A 13763-nucleotide genomic window follows, 5' to 3' on the forward strand; every position below is an offset into this window, starting at 1 on the left:
TCAACCAACTTTTAAAATGTGTGGCCAGAATCTTCAACACCACTTGGAAGATATGCAGCTACCCTTATTAAACTAACTGCAGCTAGGCTTAGGCATGTGGGGGTTTCCCAAGCAAAAAATAGTATGTTGAAACACAGAGTTCTCAGGAAACTCTAAAAAAGGACTATGCAAATCTTAACAGCCAGATGAATTTCAATGAATTTGTAACTTTTTTCCTTTTGCAACACCAACTAGTAAAATCTCTTTCCTGAAGATAAACATGCAATTATATTCCTAAAAATCCCATTTATTCCACAGGTTTATTACAACTGAAGACAAGCCTTACTGAGCACTTCAGGTTCAAAATGACTGAACTGCTTCTTATTCTTCTCTCTTTAAACAAAAAAAAAAAAAAACCTCCCTGTGATTTTGGATGATAAGCACCCAAAACATCTGTAGGCTATCCCTATTTGACAAGCTTTAGTCTGTCTTTGCTTGGGGTCAAGCATGACAAATTTCCAAGCAGATAACACTTGTCACATCTTAAGGCTGCTCAGACAGTAACCGTGTCTGCTGCTTGCAGAAACAACATCTGCCACTGCAGCAAACAAGAGCTCTTGATTCACACAATCTCTAGCTGAGCTCCCAGCTCATTAGGATCTCCCAACTGCTGCCTCTTACAGAGGGAAAGCACATCTGCCATGGAACAAGCAGAGTGCCTGAAACATCAGTAAATGCAGCCCTGAGCAGAGCCATCCTGCTGTGCCTGAGCTCCACAGGCTCAAGCGCCTCTTCACTCTCACACGCAAGATCTCGTCAGACTGTGTCTCAGCATTACCTGCTAAGTGAGAAAATCTTCAGCTCTGAAGCTTTCACACACACCCTGCTAAAACCCCAGGTGCAGTGGTGCCTACTTCAGGCATGGGGCTCCCTCTAGCACCCCACAGCTCCCCCTCCTTTGGGCACCTCGCCCAGGAAGAGACTGGAGCCACAGCATCAGCTTAACATTTACCATAGACTAATGTTTCCTCAAGGCCCCCAGACTTCACTGCACAAGGTTATACACTTGGCAGGATCATACAGGAACATTTAAGTCCCCATTCCTACTTACTCATTCAAAGGCATCTGTCCCCACCTTGCCTTAAGGTTAGAAACTCTTCTAGTATGGAAAAGGACCTGGAAAAACCTGGCAGTTAAAAATAACACAGAAGTTCACCTTTAGAATGCTTGATAGGAAATTGCTTCTCTTTTAAAACTAATGTGTTAGGAAAAGGTGAGAATTCACTCAAGAAAAACTTCAAAGGCAGTAGCTTTCATAGGATTAGCATCTGAAAGACTGTATCAGTCTAATTTTCCTTTTAAATAATCCTATTCAAACATCGACTTAGAATTACAAGATAAGAAAATGGTCTTCGAAGGAAAAAAAGAATTTATGCCTTACTGCATTTTGACAAAATTATTTGAAAAAAAATACTTGGAACGAACAAAATTTAGCAATTTTACATGGCTCACAAAAAATTAACATGAAAAATATATTCAGGGATTTGAGTTGGTTAATCTTTAAAACATGAGACAAGCACTACTGACATCCTGAGATAAAATCTTCAGTAGATATTACCTGATGCCAGAAGGTAAACTAAGAGACTAACAATAGGGGGCAAATACTGATATAATCTTTGCACAGGTAAATTCCAAGTCTTGTTGTCTGGAACTGATTTTTTTTTTTTTAATACACCAAATAACCTGCTTTACCTGTAGGCACTAGATCCCTTCTGGCATCCTTCATTCTCACACAGGAAGAGTTACTGCACAGCACAAGGAGTTTCAGTCCAGAGATCTGCTTTCCATTTCCTACTGCTACACAAACTTCCCATGTGATCTGCAGCAAAACCCTTTTTATCTCTTTCCAGCAAGGCAACACCTGTGAACTATAACTTAGGATAAGTATACAACCAATAGAATTGCCAAAGTATTGTTGTATGAACAAAAAAAAATTTCATTTATGTTAATAAAAAAAACATTTATTTGGTAGTAGAAGTGAAAATAGTTCTTTGCAGATTTACATACACTGTGAAATGAGCCCAGATCTCTGTAAATTTGGCATTTGCTCAACAAATGGGAAGGACATTCTTTATCCATTTCTGGAATAACAGCTGGATGAAGTTGCAGCAATTTTCTCTACAGGGGCAAATCTAAGCAAGAAAAAAAGAAGAGAAATCCATAATTTAAAGTCTAAAACTGTGTTGAACAGATGCCATGACTTCAGTTGTGAGATGCTTGCTTACATTTAACTTCCAAGTTTGTTTTTTTTTTATTTTCCAGAGCATTAAATATAAATGCTGAAAAATATTTTTATCCAAATAATAGTATCATAGCTCAAGAAACAGCCTTATTTTCATATTCTGCTTTTACTACCCTGCTTATTATTTTTTTAATACAAATCAGAAGTTTGGCTTTGAAACAACAAAAGCAGTATTTCATAAAGCACTGCTCAACCACTAAGCTCCACTGGGCTGAAGGAACCATAAAAGCACCAGAAATTAATGAGCATGGTGAACCACAATCCAAGCTCCCAGAGGCAAGATAAAAAACTGAGTATTGAAATTAGTTTCTTGTGGCATATCATAGCATAATCAGTATTGATGTAAACACAAAAATTTCCATTTCTTGGGGTGCTGCATGTGTAACATAGATGCATGATCTCCACTTGAAGCATTTAACACATTTCATCTCATTCTAGGGAGCTTGCTTTAATGGGAGAAACAAAAAGCCACTCTGATATATAAAAGATTAAAGACCCTGAGCCAACATTTGGCAACATTATATTTGAGTTTCAGACTACAGACTCATGAGAAAATGGTAGTTTTTTAATGTCCTTCTTATTGAATTTTTACAATAAAAGGGAGAAAAAATTCTTTGACAATCACCATAAATACTCTAAACAAAATTATTTCCCTCTAGAAATTACTCATTATATACGAGGATGAATTCCAGCAAATGTAAAAGCAGAAAATACCTGGTGTCCTTCATTAGAAAAGCCATTATTATTTACAGCCATTTTTTTTTTTCCCCACAAAGATTCATAATTTTTAGTTTTCTTCTTAAATGAGAGTAATATACAGCTATGACGAAGATTTGGTTGACAAATCTGGAAATAACTGTATTTTTGAAAATTTTACTCTTCATTGGAAAAGGAGCAGGAACACCTTTGGGAATAAGTTGTTATTAATAACAATGTCATATTATTGCTGACTTTAGAAGTTACATTCTTCTAGCTGGATCTTATCATAAACTTCCAGCTGTTCAATACAGTTAGCAGAGAAAGGCATTAGTTTGGGAAGCAGCAGGAAGCCAGTGCCAGCAGCAGCAGCAGCTGCCACATCCCATGAGGAGGGTGAGGCTTGCAAGGTGCCTGGGCAAGGCTGAGGGCCAGTCTGAGTAGGGCTTTGAGCAACCTGGTCTAGTGGAGAGTGCCTCTGTCCATGACAGAAACACTAGATTGTCTTCAAAGGTCTCCTCCAACCCAAACCATTCTCTGATTCAATGACAAAGAAAACCAAGAGAAAAAATGGCTCTCATTAATACCAGTAAGCTACTATTAAAAGACCTTTGGATATTCTTTAGCAGCACAAGATAGGAAATTGTTCCAAAAGTTAATTAGTAATACTGTACTTAGTTTTTTAGTAAATGTTTATATCCTTTTAATAGAATCAATAGGTAAATTCAGTATGCTGAAACTCACATTTGGTATTTAATTATCAGCTTCGGGTAACTACTCAGCAGTAGCAACAGGCCTTAAATGCTATTGATATTGTAATTGGAAACTGTAGAAATAGTCTGGTAAGAATCAGGTTTAGCATTGTAAAGCCACTACAGAATTCTGTACTACAGTGCAATAACATCACAGCTCCTCACGGATACCTAAGGAGAATGTTGTGAATTGTAAATACTACAAGTCTAAGAAGGCACGTTTAGACAACACTTGTTACTTTCTAATTGTATTTAAGAAGATAAACCATGTATAAATCATATATAGAACATAAAGTTTTCTTGAGACCTCTCACCTCTTATTGTCCAAATCACGCCATCCAAAGCTATCCCTGCTGTTATATTATTTTTATTTCCTGGTATTCTGAAAGAATTCACACAATCTTAATTAATTAAGGTGTGAATCCTCTCCTACAAAATCATCCAGTGAATTCAGTAAGATACACCACATTCAACTCCTTTGTAACTGAGCTCTGTTCAGTTTATCTAACTTCACCCAAAAATTTCAAGAAACAAGGAAATATGCAGCTTATTCTGAGCATCTGTGGCCTTACATAAACACTAAATGAGCATGATGGCTTTTGTTTAATCTTACAGTGGGGGAAATCACAGTGTATCAAAAAGCCTCTAATACTTTGAGGACACTGGAGATTAAAAGTCGAAATTAAGCCTGGGTTTAATCTTAATAATACCAACTAAATAATTTTCAGATTTTAGAATGGATTTGGGGGGAAGATTGCTTTGTGTGCTTGTTTTACAAATAACCATATTACTGTCATGTCCGTGAATCCCAATTATGTAGCTAATTAATTGTAATTAATTCATTCATTGTAATTACCTGTAATTGTAAAAGCAACTAAATCCCCTGAAGTTTCTCACTCATTAGTTCCCACATAACATGGCTCTGTAAGACTCTTTTCCCTTGGCAGTCTGATGATCAGATTACCATAACACCATTATGGAATCAGGTTGAGGAGAGCTATTTTCTTTGTCTAAAAGGAACACCATAACATCCTCAAAATTCCCTTTTTTTCTCTTGAAAATTATAACATGTAATATCCATTTATGAGTAAATGTATCAGGAAGTACAGTGGTATTGTAACTCCAAATAATTATATTACAAAGCTACTGTACGTATCTTCCATCTAGAATGGGGAAAAACAAAAGAGAAAGAGAACTTCAAAAACAGAAGTAGCAACTTGTATTAAAATAAAGAAGAGCTAAGTGCATAAAACGTTTACCCATCCACACTCAAAGAGAAAAGTTTGTCAACATAAAGTGACTCATATGGAATCTGCACTCCTTACAAGAGATATGTTTTCAAGATTTTCTTTCTTTTAAACAAAACTGGCAGGAATTTTAGTGCTCATTAAACTGAAAAATGGGTATTGTTGCTCAGGACAATAGGCACAGAAAAATATGAGAAGCTAAAGCACAGCTCTGTTAATAGAAAACATACCCGGCACTCCCTACAATCTTCCTCTCTAAAGCAGGCCTCATCCTAGAAAAGGATCTTTATTTCACATTTTCTCTTCTTTAGCGCTGTTCCCACAAACTCTTCATATAGCAGTTCCAATGCCTGAAACATCTACCTCCATATAAACCAGCACTTTATCACCTCTTGGAGGAGAGGGAACCCACAATGAAACCCACAATCCACCGAGCATCTCGTCTGGCAGCTAGGTGCAGAGACAGAAAACAGGTAAAAATAATTAGCATTTAGGCACCAAAATATGATCGCTTACAAAATCATAATCTTTTATTTCAATCAGAAGGTTTTGAAATTTATATGACTTTTAAAAAGCCTCTCACTTCTGAGATCAGTTATGCAAAGAAAAATTTCTAGGTAAAATCTACCTGTCCTTTCATACACTACATTTAGGTGCCTCCACATCCACAACTGGGCAGAAGAACAGATGCACTCCCACAGGTGGGCTCTCTGGAACAAACTCTCCAGCTACCACAGAGGCAGTGAAATACTAATGATTTATATTATCAGCTCCAGTTGCTCCAGTATTCATCGTGCGCAGTGTGTCTTCACACACAGGTTGCAAAGGTCACAGGGATGGAAGGGAGCCACTGTAACATCAGGTCCAACCTCTTATTATCCCAAGCACCACTTCAAAAGCTTGAACTTTTCACTGAACCACAGAATATTCTGAGTTGGAAGGGATGCACTAGGATCATTGAGTCCAACTTCTGGCCCTGACCATCCCCAAGAGTCACACCATGTGCCCAAAACTATTGTACAAACACATCTTGAACTGTCTTTTGTTCCTTCCCTCATTAAAAAAAAATGTTTCAGAACTGCACTTCTCCACTTTTTTTTCTTCCTAAGTTTTCAATAAATCTTTTCTTGTGCCAAAACTGGCTTGTTTAAACCCTGCCTCTCTGCAGTTATTTGATATGTTTTTAAACATAGCCTCTACCCAAGTGCTGAATAGCAAACCCAGTAAGCAGCCCCTGACTCACCGACACGCAGAGACCTATACTTGACACAGGTACCCCAAAAAAGCTCAGTGCCTGTGGCTCAGAGCTTCAGAGCTGACCCAGCACAGCACAGCCGATGGACACGGCTGGGAGAGGGCAGAGCTGCCCAACCCTGACTGGCTCCACACAGGCTCCCTCAGGCAGGGACTCCTGCAGAGTGCAGGAATATTCTCTTGGGGCTCCTTTAATAAAACACCCCCTTTCCCTACCCTGGGAGCTTTCTCTTGCCTCACTTTGCCTGCATCTGGGTTTCTAAATATTAGTGAATAGAATTGGGAAGGTGAGACTAATGTGCTGGACTAACGCACAGCCAGCCATGCTCTGGCATCAAATATGACTGCACAGAAAGCAGCAGGTAACTCACTGGTTTTGTTGTTTCTGTAATTCCCCTCCTAATTACCTTCACTGCTTAAATACCTTCCAGTTACTTCTCCCATTGCAGCCGTTTCAAGAGGGAAGCTTTTAGTTGCACCAGGGGATGTTTAGATTGGATATTAAGAAAAATTTCTTCACCAAAAGGGTTGCTAAGCATTGGAAGAGGCTGCCCAGGGAAGTGGTCGAGTCACCATCCCTAAAGGCATTTTAGAGATGAGCAGATATGGCAGTTAGGGACATGGTTTAGAGGTGGACTTGACAGTGTTACATGCATAGCTGGACTCAATGATCTTGAAGGTCTTTTCCAATCTGTGTGATTCTGAGTCTGTGACTTAGTCCACTATGATTAACAGCTTCCAAAGTTAGTAAAAAACACTAATAAAGTTTCAGTTGTCTCAAGATCGGGTTTTTTTGTTTTTTTAATTTAAATCATGCCCTCCTTAGTTTTCCTGGACCTCTAAGTTATTCCAGAAATCCTGTCTCCAAGACATCTTTGCATCTCTTAACTTCCTGTTGTCAGGTAGTCAGAAAAGAAGAGCTGAAGCAAAAATTAAGATGTAAATATCATAATCTGAAACTAAAATTCTTTTTAATTCAGCTCATTGTTCATTTTTAATCTTCATAAGACTCCATTGACCCAGTTTCACAATGACTTTTTTCTGCAATTTTGCCTCCTGTTCAATGAACCGAGTACAACCCTCTATTCATTTGCTGAATTAATAGAGTTTTATATTAAGGACAATGTCTCCTGAATATAGTTTTGGCAAATCCATTATATTTATGCACTTTATCTGCATTGCATCATTGCTTTTCTTGAATTTTAGTGATTTGTCTTGTAAAAGTAATAACTTGATCTCTCTTCATCAAAAAGCATATACACAGTAACAAATGGACTATCTAGTTCTTTATTTTTAAGTGTTCACAAGGACATTTCCACTAATTTTTATTTTCTATCATTTTTATATTAATATAAAGGAATTCCTATGGGGAAAGTGAAATGCTGAATCAGAAGCCTGCAAGTTTCCATCAACAGAGACCTTTCTTAATAACAGATACAACGTGCACTGACAATTACCTTGTATCATAGACTTTAAAAGAGAACATGGCTTCAGTCTCAGCAGACTTTGTGCCAACTGTTCATTTTACCTAAATGCAGCATGCAATTTCTTTCCTGTCATCGTATGAAATAGTAAATGGTCTGAGATTTCTCCTTGTGATTTCCCCTGATCAAAGGTCATATGTCAGCACGTTACACTTGGTTTGAGATACGTGTCTTCCCACATGACCTATTTAACTGGAACTTGTCAATACCATTATTTTGTCCTTTTTATTTACATTTCATTTCTTTCTATCTTATGCTATCTTGGTAGTACTGGTATGCAGGATCTGAGCAGCTCATGGCACTGAGACATACACCTTGTAAGAACACTCTTTCCTCTTCAGTCCACCTCTCCCCATCAGCTGGAATCAGTTTCATAGATGCTTCACTAACAGCATCGCAGTTGTGTGCATGTTGACCTTTGCTGACAGTTCAAGTGAGCTTGAATCTGTGACATTATTTGTATGTCTCCATGTCACCAACATAACCTGCAGAAAAATGAGTTTCTGCATCTACTGACATGGTTTTCCACTTCAACAGAACACCTCCAATATACCTGCTGTCTTCCTTTGTCAACACAGCACCTTCCAGCAGGGTTATCTGAAGATTACCCTCTGCAGGATCCCAGCCTCCGTGCCTCCCATCTCTCGGGGGCACTTAGTTTCTCGCATCAGAGACTCATTTATCTACTTCAAGTGACACAGAAGAGTAACTTAGATCTCTTTAATTCTCCAGGACCCAGATTCAAAACTCACAAAGGCTGGCGACTCAAATAAGCACTCAGATGACATTTTCCCATAGACTGTGCTTCCTTCAACTCCTGTTTTGACAAAGGAGTTCTGGCTTTATTGCCCCTCTCTTTTTGTTAAGCTCTATCTATCAAGGTACTTTTTTGCTCCCCTGCAGCTTTTAAAGAATAAAACCTTGTTGCATGTCTCCCACTACCTGCCCACAGACACCTGAGGCCACATCTTTTGAAATCTTTGCAGTGCTGAGCTCCAAACATGTCTTATACAGTATCACCTAAATGTTGAGAGTGTATTACATGTTTTTTCTAACCACGAAAATGTCAGAACACATTTTCAATGCATTCTGTGTTCTTATGCAGCATGTTTGGCTACTAATTCACCACACTGAAAATTTTATTGAGATAAAATTTATAGTTGTTTTTCAGAGACTTCCTATATTACCTGGACAAACCATCTTCTTTCAGAATTTTATTTCTAATATCACAGAAATAGGAATAAATCACTGAGACAGTGCAACACAGCTTTCTACATGGTAGCTTGGATGGCTGCATAGATGGAAATCAAGAGTGATTTAATTCCAAGAATTATATTTGTTACAAAGAGATTGTGCTTACCTAGTGTCACCAAAGGCAGGGCTTATTTTCTTAGAAAACTATCACAAAATAACTACAAAATTACTGACTTAGAAATAATAATACTCACTTTCCTTTACAGTACATTTTAAACCCAAGGATCTGTATATTTGACCAAAAAAGGGCATGAAAAAAGCTAAAATTTCTTGAATAAACACAGAGCAAGTCTTCAAGCTTTTCATAAGAACTTGGGGGGTTGCTTTTTTTTTTTTTTCTCTCAATTTTTTTCTTTTTTCAACAGTCATACAAAGGTTGGAAGGGAGAGTCTGAATGATTACTAAACGGTTAATCAAAGTTGGATATGATCTCATATTCAACTTCAACATAAGCTGATTTGCTCAAAGCCCTCTTGAGTGAAGTTTTGACCTATAAGCATGAAGGGTCCGCACCTCCATTCAACTAAGTAAAAGCAAAACCACTTCTACTTATACTATCATAACATATGCAGATGTCAGATGCCAGAAAATATTTTCATATTGAGTTTTACCAATACAGAAAAAATATATGTGTCTCTATAAACTATCTTTCTAAAAAAAGAGAATTTGCTTTCCTGATACCACATTTTGGAAGTGAAAAATACTCCTCACATTCACATGCATATCAGTCTTCAGTGAAGAATTTAACTACTGCAAAGTGAAATTCACTGTGTGCTGATTAATTGTAGAGCTTGTAATATAAGAGATGAGCTACGTATTCATGCAATCTTAAATTTTGAAATTGTCTTTTTCATAGTTTTGAGGAAAAAAGCCAAAAAATTCATCTGCATTCTTATTTGTCTATTAAAGAATACACTGCTATGCACACTACATAGAAGCTCACAACTATATCCACTCACATGTTCACATGTATATATTAATGTATTCATTTTTCAGGATAACCTTGCAAATACAGAATTTACTGGAATATTCCATTTAGTACCAGAAGGAAAGGTATTATTTAAATGGACCTGAGTGCCATACAAAATGGCAGCTGTATTAAAATGTATCTTGCAAACTCAGCTACTTTTGCACTTTGATTCATAAATTGACAAATGATCACTTCTGGATTGTCAAGACCAAGAAATCAATCATTTATAGCAGCATGTAATGGTTTTTGCCCCAATTTTCAGTTTTCTATAAAGAATGAAATATCATAAAAAGAATATGGGAGGCATAAAGAGCATATTGCTACTAGCATGTCCAATTCTGCCCAAGTGGCATAAAACAAAAAATACATTACTATCTGACAGGTCTTTCTTCATTTAGATGAAATGAGTTGTGAGTTTCACTCATTAACACATTAATAACCATTTTGAAATCACCACTATCCTCCTGCTCTCTGCATTATAGACAGTAATCTTGACTCATCACCACATACACACTCATCTGACTCATTTATTTTTCCAGTGTTAGCTAGAAACACAAGCTAATTGAAATGAAAAAATTCAAGTAAGAATTCTAGGCATGCCAGAAATTATTGACATTAAACAGTTTCTCAAAAACAAATGAAATTATATTTTAAATTTTTAATCTTTTTACAAGATTGAAATATTATACATGCTGACTTTTGACACATTTTACCTTCCTATAAACACTGAAAAGACAGATCAGAGCTGGCTTCCTGATGGCCTAGAAAAGGAAACTTCCACAAACTGCCAATTTGCCATCAAAACTGAATATATAATCATGGGAAAGCTATTCCAAGAAGAAATCCATAAAGTTTAGGAGAACTGCAGAAGTTGAATGTATGATGACCTTGATACCAGTTTCAGCCATACTCCAACAAAAGTCAGGTTTGAAAAATGGAAAGAACCTTGACCTGCACTCAGACTTTGATATCTGTTTTGAAAAGAACTGGATATTGGTGAGATAGAGAAAATATTTTTAATAAGAACTAGGGATAAAATGTATTAATAAAACAGAGATTCTTCAGATGAGTTTATTTTAAAGAAAAAGGCAATGGACTCACCTAATTTCAAAATGTTGGCCAAATAACCTTTACACAGAGGAGAAGGAAAAAAAACCCATATATTTTTAATCTGGACTGTGAGACTCAAGTAGCCTCTAACAGCTTTTCAAAGTGTTCATACTGCTCAAGAAAATATGGACAAAAATGTTTATTAACAAACCTCTCATATAGAAAATGTGAGGTGTTAATTTAGAGTCCTCAAAATAGACATTAAAAACATCAGTTGACACAGCTGACACTTACAACTATGTTTGTATCTATGAATCAGAAAATCCCAAAACTCAAACAAATCTCCTGGGCAGTCCCAATCTCTTCCTTTTTTCCTTAACTCTTATCTTCCTTTGCACCTTGGGAGTACAAATTAAAAGCTTAAATACAAAATAACAGCTGTTTTCATTCAATTTTCAGCTTTAGTGGGATCAAGAGAAAACAAAAAGCTTGTGAGGCAGCTTGCTATATACAGATCTTCAACTGAGGCTGGCTAACTCAGAATATTTTGTTGCTTTGGATTAACACAGAAGAATTCAAAATTTCTTTGCAACTAAATGATTTCCAGGTTTCAACTCGACAGTATCATCTACAATATTAAGTTTTGATACTTATATTTTGCAACTGTTTCTATGAAGAGCCTACAGGGGTAAAGCACTGAGGTGAGTTAATTCATTCTACCGCCCCTACTTCCACTGTACTTTTCTTTCTGCATCCTAGTAAAGTCTTTCTTTTCCAGGCACTTTATGCAGTTATGTGCACATTCCTCTGAGAATCTATGTCAAGTCACAGTTTTAAGGATATGTGATTTAGCTCATGTCTACATCAACACAAGTAATTCACAGAAGATTCCCATTAGTAATTTTAGACTCCCACTTGCATTCACCACTTGCATTCACAGCATCAAACATCCCTCTGCTGAAAGCAGAGATTTCCATTTCCCCAAAAGACTGAAGACAGCCCAGTGATATTCAGTAAAGAGCAAAATTTCTTTATCATCTGTACCCTTGAAATACAGCAGAGACAACAGTGAAAGGCAGTGAAAGAAGAATATCTGCATCACAAAATCTTTTTGTCCATCTGTAGATAGTCATTCATTTTCATAACCAAATTCTTCAAGCTAGCACTCTCAAATGATTTCACCAGGCTTGAAAGTTTATGGGAGCTTTTGTAACCACCACATTCAATCAGTTTAAAGTGACAAAAGAGAAGCAAAATTTTACAAGGTGAACATTATCCTAAGACACATTGAGATTATTCTTTTAATTTATTCTTGCTTCCAATATTCCATCTTGCCAATATTTCATTGTAATGAAGTTTATCTCAGCCTTTTAATACAGCTGCTCAGGACAAATGTGAAAAGAGATTTCAAAAGCAGTTACAAAGCTGACAAACAAAAACATCAACACACAGTGTCTTCAGAAACAGTGCAGCATAATGCCTGAAAATCACTCTTCCTTTATTTAACCTTGACAAATCCCTCAAAGCCAGAAAGCCTTCAGGAGCCCACCAGAACAAAACAAAGAAAACCTAAGTGTAGTAAATACTTAGATTCTTTGGGGGTAAGATTTTAAAACAGCCCAGTAAAAAGTGGGACATGAATGCCTTGTCAGACAAGTGCCTCAAGATGAAATTATTTCGATTTGATCTTGAAATAAAGAACAAAGAAGCCTAAATATTTTATTAAAAATCAAAAACCAACAAGAAAAAAAAAAATATACCTCTTGACAGAGAAACACTGAAATCAGATGAGAGACTCAAGGAAGGGTATTAAATAATAGAATCCATATTTGTGTTTAATTTGAATGTTTATCAGTTTCCATGCAGCTGGATATGAGGCTGTGAGAACAACTGAAGTTGAACCACACCGAGTATTTCAAAACTGAAATAGCATTTCTGTTTCTCTGGTAGTAATGCCCTCTGTCCTCTAAAACCCAAACCTTCACATTGGAAAAGCAACAGACATGAAAAATTTACAAAAATATGGAAAAAAATGTGCTCTCTTACTCTTTTCCTAGTCAAGTACTTGGTTTTCAGAAACATTTTTACATTTTTTAAAACCCAACAGACATTGAGACACAAGGACGATGAAAGGTAGGAAGGCAGGATATGCAGGCACCAGTCATCAGCCAAGGTATTTTTCTTTCTTTTGTTTGTGACATTTTCAGGGAACCTTGACAGCAGCACTCATCAGGTTACCCACAATTCAAAGGTGAAACAAGATTACAGGAGATATGAAACAACCTACAGTTATAGCTCCCCTGTACAATAAAACAGAAAGAGAGAGGTTGTTCCAAAGGTCATATCTAACCAGGAAGCCTGATCAGAAATTTAAATTTGAGTGTGAAAAACAAAGTCAGAATTTTCATCCCTGGGAGTTTCTATGACAACTCCTTTGTCACCTCAGGTCCCTGCTACAAGCACAATCACCGGCAGCACTTTTAACCTCATCTGGGTCATGGGTAACAGGCATAAACTCAGCAGTTTTGCTCTTCTGGTCTTGGCAGGAACCAGGGAGCACAGACCCAGCTATGTGGTGACAGCTGTTCCATGTTATTTTCTATCAGGGCTAAAGATCTGCATCATTAAATGTGCTGGAAATCACACAGCTCAGTCAGGGGAAAAAAATACACAAATAATTCATCCCAATACACAAGAATGGTCAAAAATCCACAGAATATAAAGTCTTTAAAATCTGATTTAATATGAAGACAAAGAACAATCATGCTGTAATTT

General features: G+C 36.9%; 1 protein-coding gene across 2 annotated transcripts in view; it reads right to left on the reverse strand.

Annotated features, from left to right (window-relative positions):
• The window catches only part of SNTG1 (syntrophin gamma 1), a 311971-nt gene that overhangs the window by 240800 nt on the left and 57408 nt on the right, over nt 1–13763 (reverse strand). The window lies entirely within an intron of this gene.

This window comes from Melozone crissalis, unplaced genomic scaffold (genome assembly GCF_028551555.1).
Source record: "Melozone crissalis strain CALT ecotype California unplaced genomic scaffold, PUWL_Pcris_2 ptg000042l_1, whole genome shotgun sequence".
In the NCBI taxonomy this organism is placed as follows: Eukaryota; Metazoa; Chordata; class Aves; order Passeriformes; family Passerellidae; genus Melozone; species Melozone crissalis.